Below are 15,918 nucleotides of genomic sequence, written 5' to 3' on the forward strand. Positions count from 1 at the left end.
AAGAGGATGAGTAAGAGACAGAGCTAGGGAGCCCAGCAGAAGAGAGCAGAACACAGAAATGGGAGAGACAAAGCATGGGTAAGAACACAAGAGAAAGATGGAGCAAGTGAGCCCAGAGCAAGTTACGATTCTACCAGACAGGACAGTAAAGTCTTTCTTTCTTTTATTTTCACTCTGTAAGGCAACAATATTTTTTTAACAAGGACAAGGGCCTGATGCTAATCACTAATTATTGGCTGAATGGATAAGAATGTGCTGACATACAGAAATGGATGGTACTTTTTTCACCCTAGGGGCAAATTTGTTTTTTTTACAGAAGGTAAAGAAATATGGAAATAAATGGCAACAACAAAATACACTTTTACATTCAGTACACACTCTGTACGTATATATAGGTGTGTGTGTGTGTGTGTGTGTGCGTGTGTGTGTGTGTATGTGTATAGAGGAATGATATATATATATATATATATACAGTGCATCCGGAAAGTATTTAGAGCGCATCACTTTTTCCACATTTTGTTATGTTACAGCCTTATTCCAAAATGGATTAAATTCAATTTTATCCTCAGAATTCTACACACAACACCCCATAATGACAACATGAAAAAAGTTTACTTGAGGTTTTTGCAAATTTATTAAAAATAAAAAAACTGAGAAATCCCATGTACATAAGTATTCACAGCCTTTGCTCAATACTTTGTTGATGCACCTTTGGCAGCAATTACAGCCTCAAGTCTTTTTGAATATGATGCCACAAGCTTGGCACACCTATCCTTGGCCAGTTTCACCCATTCCTCTTTGCAGCACCTCTCAAGTTCCATCAGGTTGGATGGGAAGCGTCAGTGCACAGCCATTTTAAGATCTCTCCAGAGATGTTCAATCAGATTGAAGTCTGGGCTCTGGCTGGGCCACTCAAGGACCTTCACAGAGTTGTCCTGAAGCCACTCCTTTGATATCTTGGCTGTGTGCTTAGGGTCGTTGTCCTGCTGAAAGATGAACCGTCGCCGCAGTCTGAGGTCAAGAGCGCTCTGGAGCAGGTTTTCATCCAGGATGTCTCTGTACATTGCTGCAGTCATCTTTCCTTTTATCCTGACTAGTCTCCCAGTTCCTGCCGCTGAAAAACATCCCCACAGCATGATGCTGCCACCACCATGCTTCACTGTAGGGATGGTATTGGCCTGGTGATGAGCGGTGCCTGGTTTCCTCCAAACGTGACGCCTGGCATTCACACCAAAGAGTTCAATCTTTGTCTCATCAGACCAGAGAATTTTCTTTTTCATGGTTTGAGAGTCCTTCAGGTGCCTTTTGGCAAACTCCAGGCGGGCTGCCATGTGCCTTTTACTAAGGAGTGGCTTCCGTCTGGCCACTCTACCATACAGGCCTGATTGGTGGATTGCTGCAGAGATGGTTGTCCTTCTGGAAGGTTCTCCTCTCTCCACAAAGGACCTCTGGAGCTCTGACAGAGTGACCATCGGGTTCTTGGTTACCTACCTGACTAAGGCCCTTCTCCCCCGATCGCTCAGTTTAGATGGCCGGCCAGCTCTAGGAAGAGTCCTGGTAGTTTCGAACTTCTTCCACTTACGGATGATGGAGGCCACTGTGCTCATTGGGACCTTCAAAGCAACAGAAATTTTTCTGTAACCTTCCCCAGATTTGTGCCTCAAGACAATCCTGTCTCGGAGGTCTACAGACAATTCCTTTGACTTCATGCTTGGTTTGTGCTCTGACATGAACTGAATACTTATGTACATGTGCTTTCTGAATTTTTTTATTTTTAATAAATTTGCAAAAATCTCAAGTAAACTTTTTTCACATTGTCATTATGGGATGTTGTGTGTAAATTCTGAGGAAAAAATGAATTTAATCCATTTTGGAATAAGGCTGTAACATAACAAAATGTGGAAAAAGTGATGCGCTGTGAATACTTTCTGGATGCAATGTGTGTGTATATATATATATATATATATATATATATATATATATATATATATATATACTGTATACATATATACATATATACTGTATACATATATACATATATATACACATATATACTGTATACATATATATATATATATATATATATATATATATATACTGTATACATACTGTATATAGTGTGAAAGAATGAGTCTCAACACATTGAAAAAGGTTTGGGGCAGCCACCCGTATATTGTTCCTGGCTGCAAAAGACTTGATTGAACACAACGATGTTGCTAGTTTGAGTTCCCAGAATGAACTGAATTAGTTTGGCAAGATGGAGATTTTATAGTCTGTGAACCGGAAGTGACGTCAGTCTTGGCACCTGAACCGGAAGTGATGTCAGTCTGGGCACCAGAAGTAGCGTCAGTCTGGGCACTGGAACAGGAAGTGACGTCAGATCAGGCAGGTTTTTCCCGTATCTGGTCTGCAGAAGTAACAGAAACCGGTTTAGAGCACCCCACTGGCCCGGCGGGTAATCACCTCCACTTGGTCCACTCAGCTCGCTCCTAGTCGCATGTGTGTATGACAATATATATAGTGAAAGACCAGCCTCGGCACAGACAGACATGGACTCCAAATCTTCAAAACACACATCCTTTATTGTGCAACACACAACACCAGCACAGTGCACAAATCAGCACGCTATACTCCGTCCTTTTCCTTCCTTCAGCCACCTCCCCTCCTTTCTCGCAAGCTCCTCTTCAGCCTTTTATCTCGTCCCAGATATGCTCCAGGTGCTCTGTAATGGTCTTCCGGCCACACCAGGAAGTGCTGTTCTCCAGGGCTCCAGGACCGTCCAGGTGCCCCCTGGTGGTGGCGGCCACGGGTCTCCACAAGGTTGAGCTTCCCAGCTCCATCTCCATGGCCCCGATGGAATCCAGGAGGGCTGCCCTCTAACGCCTAGGGAAAAATAGTGCCCCTCTCTCGGTCCGTTCTTCTTCCAGGCATCCCAGTGGGGCAGGATCCCTGGACGTCTGTCACAATATTTTTTTTTTTTCATATTTTTGATAGAAATTGATACCTTATTTTATCAAAATACCATTAAATTGAATGAAAACCATTACATAACCAAGACACATTGCTAGTGTTTATTATGACTGTTACTGCTTAAAATTTTTATTCACGTATTACTGCAAAGCCCCATTGTCAGCAGCCACTCCTTCAGTGTCCTGATGGTCAACACCCTTAGTTTATCTTTCATTTGTTATTTTAAATTCTAGTTGGTTGTTAGCGAATTCTTTGTAATTGCATTAGCATGCTACAACCTCTTATTCTGTTTACTGACAATACTAAATTTGAGTTCTGAGTTTAAAAATGGCCAAAAGGAAATCTCAGAAAATTCTCAGAAACATGTCAGTCTCTTGTTTTGGGATATTTTTTTTTTTTTTTTGCAGAATGAAAGTTTTCTATTTGACAAATTGCCAAGAAATTGACGGTATCACTCAGAGTTTTCTATTACTGTGTATTTCGAGTCAAAGTGGGTCTAACAAGGATAGAAAAGGAAGGGAGTGCCTAGATGCATAAGAGGATAAGTACATCACAGTCTGCAGTAGACATCAGCAGCAGAGAAAACTTGATTCCAAGATGCTGATCATAATACAAATGAAATTCTGCCTCTAAAGCCAGCACCCTGAAATCCTTTTCTCTGTTGCAGATGATTCTGGTACTTAAGGAAGAAGCAAACTGATGACCTGTAAGGCACCTATACACTCTGATTAGAAACACTACTAATGTTTTCCAGTATTTTAAAATCAGTATAGTTGTACCTTGTTAAAAAATGGTTTCAATTTCTATCAAAAACATGAAAATTTCTGGGTATGTCCACACTTTTGATTGATGGTGTACACACATGCGATTGAAAAGAGCAACGTGTTTATTAACTATTTATCACAAGCAATTCTTTTAAACCCTAGAAGAAAATAGTGCAGGGATGAGTAGTGACAGTTTTATTGTGGTTTGTTGAATAATAGCATCAGAGATAATGCAGAAAAAAAAGCATTGAAAATGTTCCGTACCAAATTGTCTTTGTTTTATTAAGCTTTAAACTGTTGATAACTGTTGATAGATGCTCAAATGCATCTTTAAGGGTTTTTTTTTTCATTTTCTATCGCTAAACATGTTTCTTAATAACTCATTTTGAAGAATACATTTCTAAACTTGTTGCAAAGTTTTGATGCACATACACTACTCCATTCCTGCCTGCTCTCCTCCACATTGCAACAATTTGTATCCCGATGGCCCCACACCCTAAACAGTTGCCATGCTCTTCACTGGTTGACACATTTTTGCATATTCAAAAGAGTAATACGTTTCATTGGATTGCTTAAGGGTTTTTTCAGCTTCCCATGCTGATTAGAGTGTTTTTGGTCACTTCAGTTAGTCAGTAGGTGCACAGCTTTAGGTACCATGTCCATCACTGCTAAAGAGGCACTAGGGGAGAATTTCACTTTATATGTGAGAGTTGAAATCTAACAACCCCCCAAACACACACACACACTACACAGGACAGTGCCTACATGCTCCACAGTCAAGGAAGAAAACTATTTTATAGCCTCAACTCCAAAAATGCTGAGTTTCTGAAACAGTAGACCAAATGTTGTCAGCCATTTTTCATGTGTTGGGCTCAAATGGTGCTGTAAAAAGCACGCTAAAGACACAATTATTGTTGTCATTTGTTTATTGAATAGTTGTGGATTCACAGTAGCTTTTGATGTTAGTATACTCATATTTGTCAATGATAATGTTATTTCAACTGCAATTTCTTCCCTCAGGATCTGTAAAGTTTTTTTTGACATTGCTGAAAAGCTGAAGGATGTGTCAGCGTTATGACCTGTGAGTTGCTGGTTCTGTCTGCAGTGTGAAAAAGGTGTTGCATAAACTAATTATATCCTTGGTAAGACACCTTCTCATATTGTTAACTACCCTGACAAAAACGCATTTTTAGTTTACCTGGGACTTTTGCATTTGTGAATGTCAACTTACTTAGTCCTTAGACAGCAGTACATGAGTGATACCTCAGACCTGAGTTGCCTGACTTACAGCTGTTGTGGAGTTTGTTAAAACCTTTAAATAGCTATAGCAGGACGCAAACAGCAATCAGCCCCAGTGAAAATGATTGCCATATGGCCAGTCTTCCTTATGTTATTTTAATAGATTTAAAAATCACATTTTTAATTACCCTTTCAACATTGCTTATAGTTGTTTTATCCACCTTAGCCAACATGTAAATTCATAATAGTCTCAAGTATGGCTTACAGCAGTGTGAGAGGAGTATTTCCTGCTATTTGGGTCATAATTGGCTCCTCCATGTTGGTATCTGTCACATTCCATAAAGCTCTGAGGTGTAAAATAATGAATTAGGTCGCCTCTGTTTTGTTTATGCAAGAATGGGGAAAAAAGCAGTTTTATTTAAAGAGTCCAATTATTTTAGCCATGTCTTTGTATTCCTATGATCTGATTCATTAAAAATATGTACCCAAATCAAAGAATTGAGTCAAACTGCACTAGACTGATGTGGAAATGTAAACCTCTAACATATAGAGTTCAATTTTCTATAATATTAGCTAATAATAGTAAGTTTAATAACAAAGTTATTAAATAATAATAATACAGTTTAATAATTTTACTTGCTGCAGAGTACCTGCTCAGCTGTAAAGTGAGAAGTTTTTCATGGTATTTGATTCTCACTCAAATTTGAGAGATATTGATGAAGAGCAACTGATCAAATATAAACTGTACTTCCTGCACTATAATTAGATCATTATATCTTGAAGAGTGTGGTGAACATCATTTTACTTAAATAAATTAATATTTTTAATTTAGAAAGACCATACAATATTGTATTTCAACACACAAACCACACAGTTACATTTCTATACCATCTTAAACTAATTTGAGTGCAGTTACAGGCCAAAGGGTAGAAAAAGAAATAATATGTTTCAGTTATTATGACTTGCAGACAGTGTAGAAGACTCTTCAGCTTTCTGTGTGTTCAGCATCTGCCCATCATTAAATGTTAGGAAAGTGTATGCACAAAAAGTTAAATGCTTTTAAACATTAAATCACCAAAACTGTTAGTAATTTAGTAATAGTAATTTAAAGAATACATTTCTAATCTCCATCCACACATTGCAAGCCTTTTGTGCATTTGTTGTCTGTGCATCATTTATTATTTACTATATGTTTTTTTTGTTTTCTTTCTTAAAATCAAAAATTATAATTGTTTTTGAATGAGCAGATTACAAAAGTTAAAAGTCTTCTAAAACTTGTTTGTGGAGACTGCCATTTATACAGAATGCAGCTTTTTTTCCCCTAAGAATTTACTTTTCTATTTGGAATTCTGTTTTATTATGAAATAACTGCTGCAGTTGAAGCAGATACTACAGGTAAACGATAATAATCAGTAGCTGCAAAAGTCAATTTGTATTTTCAGTCGTGTGAAATAAACTCCCATTTGCAGCTTCGGACTCAACACAGCAGGTTTAGCTGTACATGTGAACGATTTCCTAGAAATGCTACACCTTGAGCTGTGTGTTTGTAGACGCCATGTGTGATTATCAGGGGTGGAGCAATTATTAGAAATTGGGAAATTATTGAGAAATTGTTTTTACTTTATTTTTAATATTCTTTTAATCATTTGGGCTAACATGCAAAGTTTTCTAATATTAATAATTATCTACTGAAACCATCCATTGCCAACTTATTCTGTAGCTCTGAGTGTTAAGTGCTTTAAAATACTGGCAATGATGTTATAGGACTTATTTTGTTAAGTTTTAAATTTTATATTTTACCAGTTACATTCATTTCAAAAGTTGCCCTGTCTCTACATTTGTAAAATGTGTAAATTTCTTTTTCTTTGCAAAGATCACTTTTCATTCATTAAAACATGTATTTGCTCAAACAAATTCATGTGAAAGCTCATGGTAGCTGTTAGCTAGGGTTCTTCTTTTAGGTATGATCCATGTTTTATATTTGCTGCTTCATTTAATGTTTGAATATGTGGGCTCATAATGATTGCCAGTAAAATAATGAAGGAAAAACATAACTACTGTACAACTTGCTACCGCACTACATTATTAAAACCACATCTTATTGCTGAGCTTACTAAAACGCAAAGTTGAACTGCCAAGGTAAGAATATTGAATTATGTTTGTTTAGTGCTATATTTCCTATTCTAGTATGTGTGTGTGTGTGTGTGTGTGTGTGATGGTGGATGGATTAGCATTTTTGAAAATGGCACTTTCATGTTAAAACATACTTTAGAAGTTATCCATTACATTGTACTTGATCATACAATAAATGTATTATGTTTGTTTTTTCTAACCCCAAGATATTTCTTCACAGTTGTTTGCTCATAGTTAAGAGGCCTCATCTGGCTTTATGCACTAAAAACCCATGTCTTTTTCTGTGTTTTTATAAATGTTAAAATATTTCAATACCAGATGGAAATGTTGCATTAAGGTGATGGGAACACTGGGATCAAAAGCCATCCCTGCAGCACTGGACACAAGACAGATAATGGCTCAGGAGGGGACTCCAGTTCATTGCAGGACCCACTCGTGTGCACACACAGGCACGGTCAGTTTGGAAATGCCAGTTAGTCTAACCAACATGGCACTGGGGGATATGGACAAAAAACAACACATTGTTTGCTATTAAAATTATAAGATGTCACCTAAACCCCACTTTTTGTAGTCCTTCAACATCTTTGTTCATACAGATAACCCATTTAATTAACTAGATATACAGTGGGGCAAAAAAGTATTTAGTCAGCCACCAATTGTGCAAGTTCTCCCAATTAAAAAGATGAGAGAGGCCTGTAATTTTCATCATAGGTATACCTCAACTATGAGAGACAAAATGAGAAAAAAAAATCCAGAAAATCACATTGTCTGATTTTTAAAGAATTTATTTGCAAATTATGGTGGAAAATAGGTATTTGGTCACCTACAAACAAGCAAGATTTCTGGCTCTCACAGACCTGTAACTTCCTCTGTAAGAGGCTCCTCTGTCCTCCACTCGTTGCCTGTATTAATGGCACCTGTTTGAACTCGTTATCAATATAACAGACACCTGTCCACAACCTCAAACAGTCACACTCCAAACTCCACTATGGCCAAGACCAAAGAGCTGTCAAAGGACACCAGAAACAAAATTGTAGACCTGCACCAGGCTGGGAAGACTGAATCTGCAACAGGTAAGCAGCTTGGTGTGAAGAAATTAACTGTGGGACCAATTATTAGAAAATGGAAGACATACAAGATCACTGATAATCTCCCTCGATCTGGGGCTCCACGCAAGATCTCACCCCGTGGGGTCAAAATGATCACAAGAATGGTGAGCAAAAATCCCAGAACCACACTAGGGGACCTAGTGAATGACCTGCAGAGAGCTGGGACCAAAGTAACAAAGGCTACCATCAGTAACACACTACGCTGTCAGGGACTCAAATCCTGCAGTGCCAGATGTGTCCCCCTGCTTAAGCCAGTACATGTGCAGGCCAGTCTGAAGTTTGCTAGAGAGCATTTGGATGATCCAGAAGAGGATTGGGAGAATGTCATATGGTCAGATGAAAAAAACTCTACTCGTCGTGTTTGGAGGAGACAGAATGCTGAGTTACATCCAAAGAACGCCATACCTACTGTAAAGCATGGGGGTGGAAACATCATGCTTTGGGGCTGTTTTTCTGCAAAGGGACAAGGACGACTGATCCGTGTAAAGGAAAGAATGAATGGGGCCATGTATCGTCAGATTTTGAGTGAAAACCTCCTTCCATCAGCAAGGGCATTGAAGATGAAACGTGGCTGGGTCTTTCAGCATGACAATGATCCCAAACACACCGCCCGGGTAACGAAGGAGTGGCTTCGTAAGAAGCATTTCAAGGTCCTGGAGTGGCCTAGCCAGTCTCCACATCTCAACCCCATAGAAAATCTTTGGAGGGAGTTAAAAGTCCGTGTTGCCCAGCGACAGCCCCAAAACATCACTGTTCTAGAGGAGATCTGCATGGAGGAATGGGCCAAAATACCAGCAACAGTGTGTGAAAACCTTGTGAAGGCTTACAGAAAACGTTTGACCTCTGTCATTGCCAACAAAGGGTATATAACAAAGTATTGAGGTGAACTTTTATTATTGACCAAATACTTTTTTTCCACCATAATTTGCAAATTTAATTCTTCAAAAATCAGACAATGTGATTTTCTGGATTTTTTTTTCTCATTTTGTCTCTCATAGTTGAGGTATACCTATGATGAAAATTACAGGCCTCTCTCATCTTTTTAAGTGGGAGAACTTGCACAATTGGTGGCTGACCAAATACTTTTTTGCCCCACTGTACGTGATGTGTGTATTTTGCTGAAAGAAGGGTGCTACAATCTTCCAGCTTGATTTTTGGCTGTCCACTCCTTCCACATCTGAAGCCACTTTCAGCCCAGTCTATACATGTCCAGTCATTTATGTTTTAATATACTTCTAAAACTAATAGTATTTTAGGAGGGGAAAGCTGCTGTACTTTATCAGAAAGGTCTAAATGTGAGCACAGAGAAGCTAGTCATTCATCCATTTTCCTATCCCACTTATCCAGCTAAGGGTTACTGGGAACTGGGGCCTGTCTTTTTAGCATTAGGCACAGGGTTCCAGTCCTTCGAAGAGCAAACATGCTTATACTGAGCCATGATACAGTCAAAAGTTAATACATACATATCTGGGATATGGGAAGAAAATCAGAGAACTTGAGAAAACCAATGCGGACACGTGCAAAAAAAAGTAGAAAGTGTGCCAACTCCACACAGACCCAGGCCAGGATTTGTACCCAGAACTGTGCTGATGACCAGTGCTGTGTTGAAGAAAGTCACGGACAGGTTAAAGGGTAGCATTGTAACCTTATTGACACAGTTATGTACTCTGTAAATGTGATAATAATAAGCCTATAAACCAAGGAAACAATTTGGCATTAATCCTTATTAATTTCAGATTTTTTATGCTGGTTAGCAGTGGCTTGGCCTAATTGCACTTGCACATACTGTATGCTTAATAAAAAATTACCCAAGTGTGTACCTCCATACTCCAGTAGGTACTGTTTATATCTTAGTACAGCGTTTCTCAACCTTTTAAGTATTTGCGACCCGAGTTTTCATAACAGTTTTAATCGCGCCCCTCCTGACATTTTTTTGAAAGGAGGCCACTAATACCAATTTGTTCTTTTTTAATTAATGATATATCATAGATGCATATTTTATTATACCTACTTAACTTTTATCGACATTTATCTAACTCTATATTTATTTTTCTAGTATCAGAATGTAGCTTAAGTTAATTTGTTTTGGTTTCAATAGATGTATTTTTCATATTTTTGATTCTTGTTTTCTTTTTTTCACATCTTCATGCCCCCCTTTTTGTTACTTCGTGCCCCCCCATGGGGGCCCGCCCCACAGATTGAGAACCACTGTCTTAGTAGTCAATTTGATTGGGTCATTGCTGAGTGGTTGTAAATATAATCCTTTCTCAATCATGTCAGACTGGTGACTGACCACAATTAGATTTGGTAAAAGACTAAAAACCCACCTCCTAGAAAGCAACCTAACCTGTTACAGTCATATGAAAAAGTTTGGGAACCCCTCTCAGCCTGCATAATAATTTACTTTCAACAAAAAAGATAACAGTGGTATGTCTTTCATTTCCTAGGAACATCTGAGCACTGGGGTGTTTTCCAAACAAAGATTTTTAGTGAAGCAGTATTTATGAATATGTAATGAAATCAAATGTGAAAAACTGGCTGTGCAAAAATTTGGGTCCCCTTGTAATTTTGCTGATTTGAATGCATGTATCTGCTCAAAACTGATTACTTGCAACACCAAATTGGTTGGATTAGCTCATTAAGCCTTGAACTTCATAGACAGGTGTAATATTTTACTCGACTTTCCCCCTTTTGTATTATTAATATGTAGCCATTGTCAGAATTCCTCAAATCTCCCAGACTTACCACTGTTTATAAAGTATTGTACTTCATTACTTCTCCCTACCTTCCCTTCTACATCTATAACCTCAGGCAATTAGGTATAGTAAAAGACAAGCAGGAGTTAAGTTACAATTTAAACAATGTATTATTAATAATATTCACAAATAATAAGAACATGCAAAGTACATTTGAATATTGGCAACCATACAATACAATACAATACAGTTTATTTTTGTATAGCCCAAAATCACACAGGAAGTGCCGCAATGGACTTTAACAGGCCCTGCCTCTTGACAGACCCCCAGCCTTGACTCTCTAAGAAGACAAGGAAAAACTCCCCAAAAAAAACTACTAGGGAAAAATGGAAGAAACATTGGGAAAGGCAGTTCAAAGAGAGACCCCTTTCCAGGTAGGTTGGGCGTGCAGTGGGTGTCAAAAGAAGGGGGTCAATACAATACAATGCAGTATACACAGAACAGAACAATTTCTCAATATAGTAAGAAATAAAAAATATAAATTTTAGAAGTACAGAGCAGAATTTAACAGTAGATGATATATCCCATAAAAAGATTTGGATTTGTATAGAGTCCTGGAGACCTCATCCTTCAAGCTGCCTCCCCCATTTCGCCATTCCACGGCTGAAACAGTGCTCGGCCAGCCAATCCGATGAAAGGACCCCTCTTTCCCACGATTCCCGCGATCCTCCATCTGGGATGACTTTTCCTTAGGCAGGCAAAACAACTTGGCAGGTGGGCCGTGGCACCAAGTGCCACATTTGAGTACCGAGAAGAAAAACAGAATAAGTGAGGGTTAGTATACAATTATAACTGTCATGTTACTTATGTTTAAGTGCTAATGACTAACAATAGAGATGCAGTCTGTACAACCTGATAAATGGTGATGTGTAGTTTCAGGTGGCACACAGATGTGTTAGTTACTTAAAATGTCCCTAGTTAAGGTATCATTTGTGGTCAGCTTTCTTCAGAACAGGCCGCATGCCTGTCTCAATATGGCTGCAGAGCTGTGCTCTTCACTGTGTTGTCCTTTTCAGTTCATGGTGTGCGAGATGCTCTTTCATCAGTTTGGTAAGAAAGAGAGAGTGAGGGAGTGAGCAAATTTATAGATTTTCTATCTAACCCCTAGAGCCAATAGGGTGTCATGGTACTTAAAGGCTTCTGATACAAGCCAGTCCCAAACAGCCATAATTCTGACCAATGTGGGGACAGAACACTTTCACACCTGCCCTCCAAACCATATGTTAAGCTAAAGCTTGGCAGTTAGGCAGCCTGGCTTTGTGTGATGGTTGAGAGAGAGACTTTAGCAGAGAAACACTTTCCAAACTGGTTTGAGGCACTTCCCCCCCCAACCCTATCGTAAAATTCAAAGAGACTCAGTCCTCCTTGGAATAAACATGAATGCTTCTCACTAATGTAACACTAATATTCCATTGCTTTGCCTAAGTTACAAATAAAGACATACAAAATATTTATCAACTCATGTGCAAAATCTCACATCACAACACATCTTTGGAAGAAAAACCAAAATATCTGGAGGAACATTCACGCAGACACGGAGAATGTGTAAATTCCACACAAACAGTGACTTGGAGCAGGACTGAAACTCAAAACACACTACTTCACTCTGCCACTCGTAGTATGACATACATTTTGCTTTATATTAATAATACAATAATGGAAACACCTATTCTTTTTTTTTCTTGTTTCCTTTTTTGTTTTTATATTTAAAGCTAATTCCTTAACCAGTATCTGGATTTAAAACATTCTCTTTCTAAACAACTATCAAAACTCAAATTGCTTTAGACCAGCGTGGCATGGCTACAAGATCCCAAGGTAAGCAATCTGTGCAGATGGTAATTGAGCCTTTGGTTGTTCCTTGACTTTAAGACATGTTTGCATCTGTTAGATGAATATGGGAATAGATTTGCTGTAGAAAAGAGTATAAGCCTGAGGCTGTTCACTTTGTTAAGTCAAAAGCTTGTCGAGGGTTCAGGAACACACAATGAAATCCCTCCAGACTTCAGCCTTCTCTACTTACATCAGTGGAAAAGCAAAAGAAATCCTCGCTTTTGATTAAAGAAAGGAAATTTACAGAAAGACCCTGCCATCCTTCATTTTAACATTTGATTTCTAAATGGTGCCAAAGTAAGATGTGTAACCTATTTTACAGACTCTCAATAATTATTAGAGCCCCAGGAAATCCCAATAGCAATGCAATACTGGAGAGAAAAGGTTCAAGCTTCAGATCCATTAGGGATGGAGATGCCAACTGGTTGTTGGAAATGGGAGATTCTAAATTATTTTAATATTATATCCTAAAAATGGCTTGAACTGGAAGTTTTGTGACCTTTTTGGGAAATAGTAGGAGATAAAAAATTCACTTTACTCTTCCCCAAGTCTTTTCTATTGTAGTTAGGTGTCAACGGGTCAGACATGAGTTCAAGAGATGTCGTACCAGCCTGGCAATCCCCATTCAATTTAAATAATAAACAGAATATGATTAATAAAGGTTACAGCCCTCACCATTCTTGGATCAACAACCATAGACTCAGAGCTTCATCTCTTTCCAAGCTGTAGTCTCCAAATGAATGCCCGTCTTTAGACAGTAGGCTGAATATATAGGAAACGTTATAGAAGGGTGGGGCTTAGGCCAGGAGATGGCGCATGGTCAGAGGTCATCCAGAGGTAAATGAAGAGATCGTTAATAACTTTAGCCCCTATTGTTCCAGTGTGGAATTGCTTACCTTCAGTAGAGTCTTGAAGGTTTCCCTTTAGCGCACCTGTGTGATGCAGGGAACAAGTCGGAGTCTACCTTCTATCCATCACAGGTCAGATATAACCGCAAAATACCCATCCAATTAACAAGAGCCAGTTAACCGTACTGTACGCCTTGGTACTATTGAAAGAAGCTAGAAAAATCCAGTAGGTACAGGAGGAAAACATGCAAATGCCCACCATCTGGAAGCAAACAATGATCTGCATTTTCAGTAATTTGTGCACAGTATGGTTGTTTCACTGGTTAGTTAACACTGCTATCTCACATTACAGAGAGTTGGGCTTGAATCCTGGCTTGGTTACTGACTGCCGAGTTTTCATGTTCAGCTTCTGTTAGCATGGATTTTTCTACTCTGATTTTTCTGTCCACTTCCTATAGACGGGCAGCTTGAGTTTGGTGAGTCTAAGCTAGCTGTGTGAGTAATTGTGGATGTGTGTGTGTGTGTGTGTGTGTGTGTGTATGTGTGGGATTGGTGATGGACTAATGCCTCGTCCGGGGAAAGGTTCCTTCTGTACGTTGTGTGTCCTTCTGCCTCCCTGGATTAGAAAACTGTGTAATAATTTAGAAATTACTGTTAATTGCAGCGGGTGTCTGCGTGTTTGTTAAATCATTATGACTGATTTCACAAGCATTTTTCATATTTACCTGTTAGCCAATCATCCTCTGTCTTTCACTCCACCTGCCCAAATAACATTAGTACAATTCTCCTGAGCACAAAACCTATCACCTGCACACCAAATCTTTCTCTTAAGTCAGCATTAATCTTTTTCTCACAATCAGGTTTTCTCAGTATCAGGTTTTAGAACCTAAGTGGTAAGGATAGCACCAAAATACTACCAAACTAAATGGTATGACCAGGAGAAGTATAACTGTGAACAAGTAAACCATTGTAACCAGAGGAATAATAGAAAGAATGTTAGAATTGTAACCAAAAAGACTAATTGAAACACTAAAGCAAAAACTTGGGAATCCAAAAATCTGTTAAGGCAATAATGAAAATCCATCCATCCATTTTCCAACTCACTGAATCCAAACACAGGGTCACAGGGGTCTGCTGGAGCCAATCCCTGCCAACACAGGGCACAAGGCAGGAACCAATCCCGGGCAGGGTGCAAACCCACTGCAGGACACACACAAACACATCCACCCACACACCAAGCACACACTAGGGCCAATTTAGAATCGCCAGTCCACCTAACCAGCATGTCTTTGGACTGTGGGAGGAAACCCACACAGACACAGGGAGAACATGCAAACTCCACGCAGGGAGGACCCGGGAAGCGAACCCAGGTCTCCCAACTGCGAGGCAGCAGCGTTACCCACTGCGCCACCGTGCCCCCCAATAATGAAAATGAATGTGCAAAAGTTTTTGTCAGAATCTGTCAAACTCAAATAATTCTGGTTCCATTGCATCAAACTTTATATCATTGTGCCAATGAAGTTAATTATGTAACTTTTGGGACCAATGTGATTGGCAACTGCAGACTCAAAATGGCTACCATGACACAAAATTGCAGCCGCCAGAAGTAAATTGAAACAATGAACCGTTTTACAGTAAGTAATAAACATATGAAGTGAATTAAAAAATAACTATAAGGAGAAATTGTGTCTGGGAATTAAGACTCATGACACTAAGAGCTACAACTGTGCTCTTTGAAGGTGAATGTCCTCTTGGTACCTCAAACTGTGATATCTGGCGTGCACTGGAATGGTTGAGTGTGATGTAGCTGTGTTAAGATTAGTATGTCCAAATCTTAGATCATGGTTCTCCCTCAGTAAAGAATGGCTTGTTGCCTTCAGTTAAGGAGCAATCAGCTGCCCTATCTGAAGGAGTTCAAGGACTTTGGGCAATAAGTCTATGCAGTTTCTGCAGTTTTGGTGGTGTTGTACCAGACAGTGGTGATGATATCGGCTCTAAGTGCTCAGGCAAAGTGTGTGATTTACTATTCAGGGTACATCACCATTCTCAGCAAGAGTTGTGAGCTCAAAGTAGTAACCAAAACAATGAAGCATTTGAAGTGTATAGGGCTGCTGCTATCACTCTCAACAACAACATTTATATATCACATTTTCATACAAACAATGTAGCTCAAAGTGCTTTACAAGATGATATAAAAAGGAAGGTAATATATAAAACATAAACAAGATTAGGCAATAATATTATACAGTATGTAACAAAGAAAAAGTTA

Source organism: Erpetoichthys calabaricus, chromosome 6 (assembly GCF_900747795.2).
Source record: "Erpetoichthys calabaricus chromosome 6, fErpCal1.3, whole genome shotgun sequence".
In the NCBI taxonomy this organism is placed as follows: domain Eukaryota; kingdom Metazoa; phylum Chordata; class Cladistia; order Polypteriformes; family Polypteridae; genus Erpetoichthys; species Erpetoichthys calabaricus.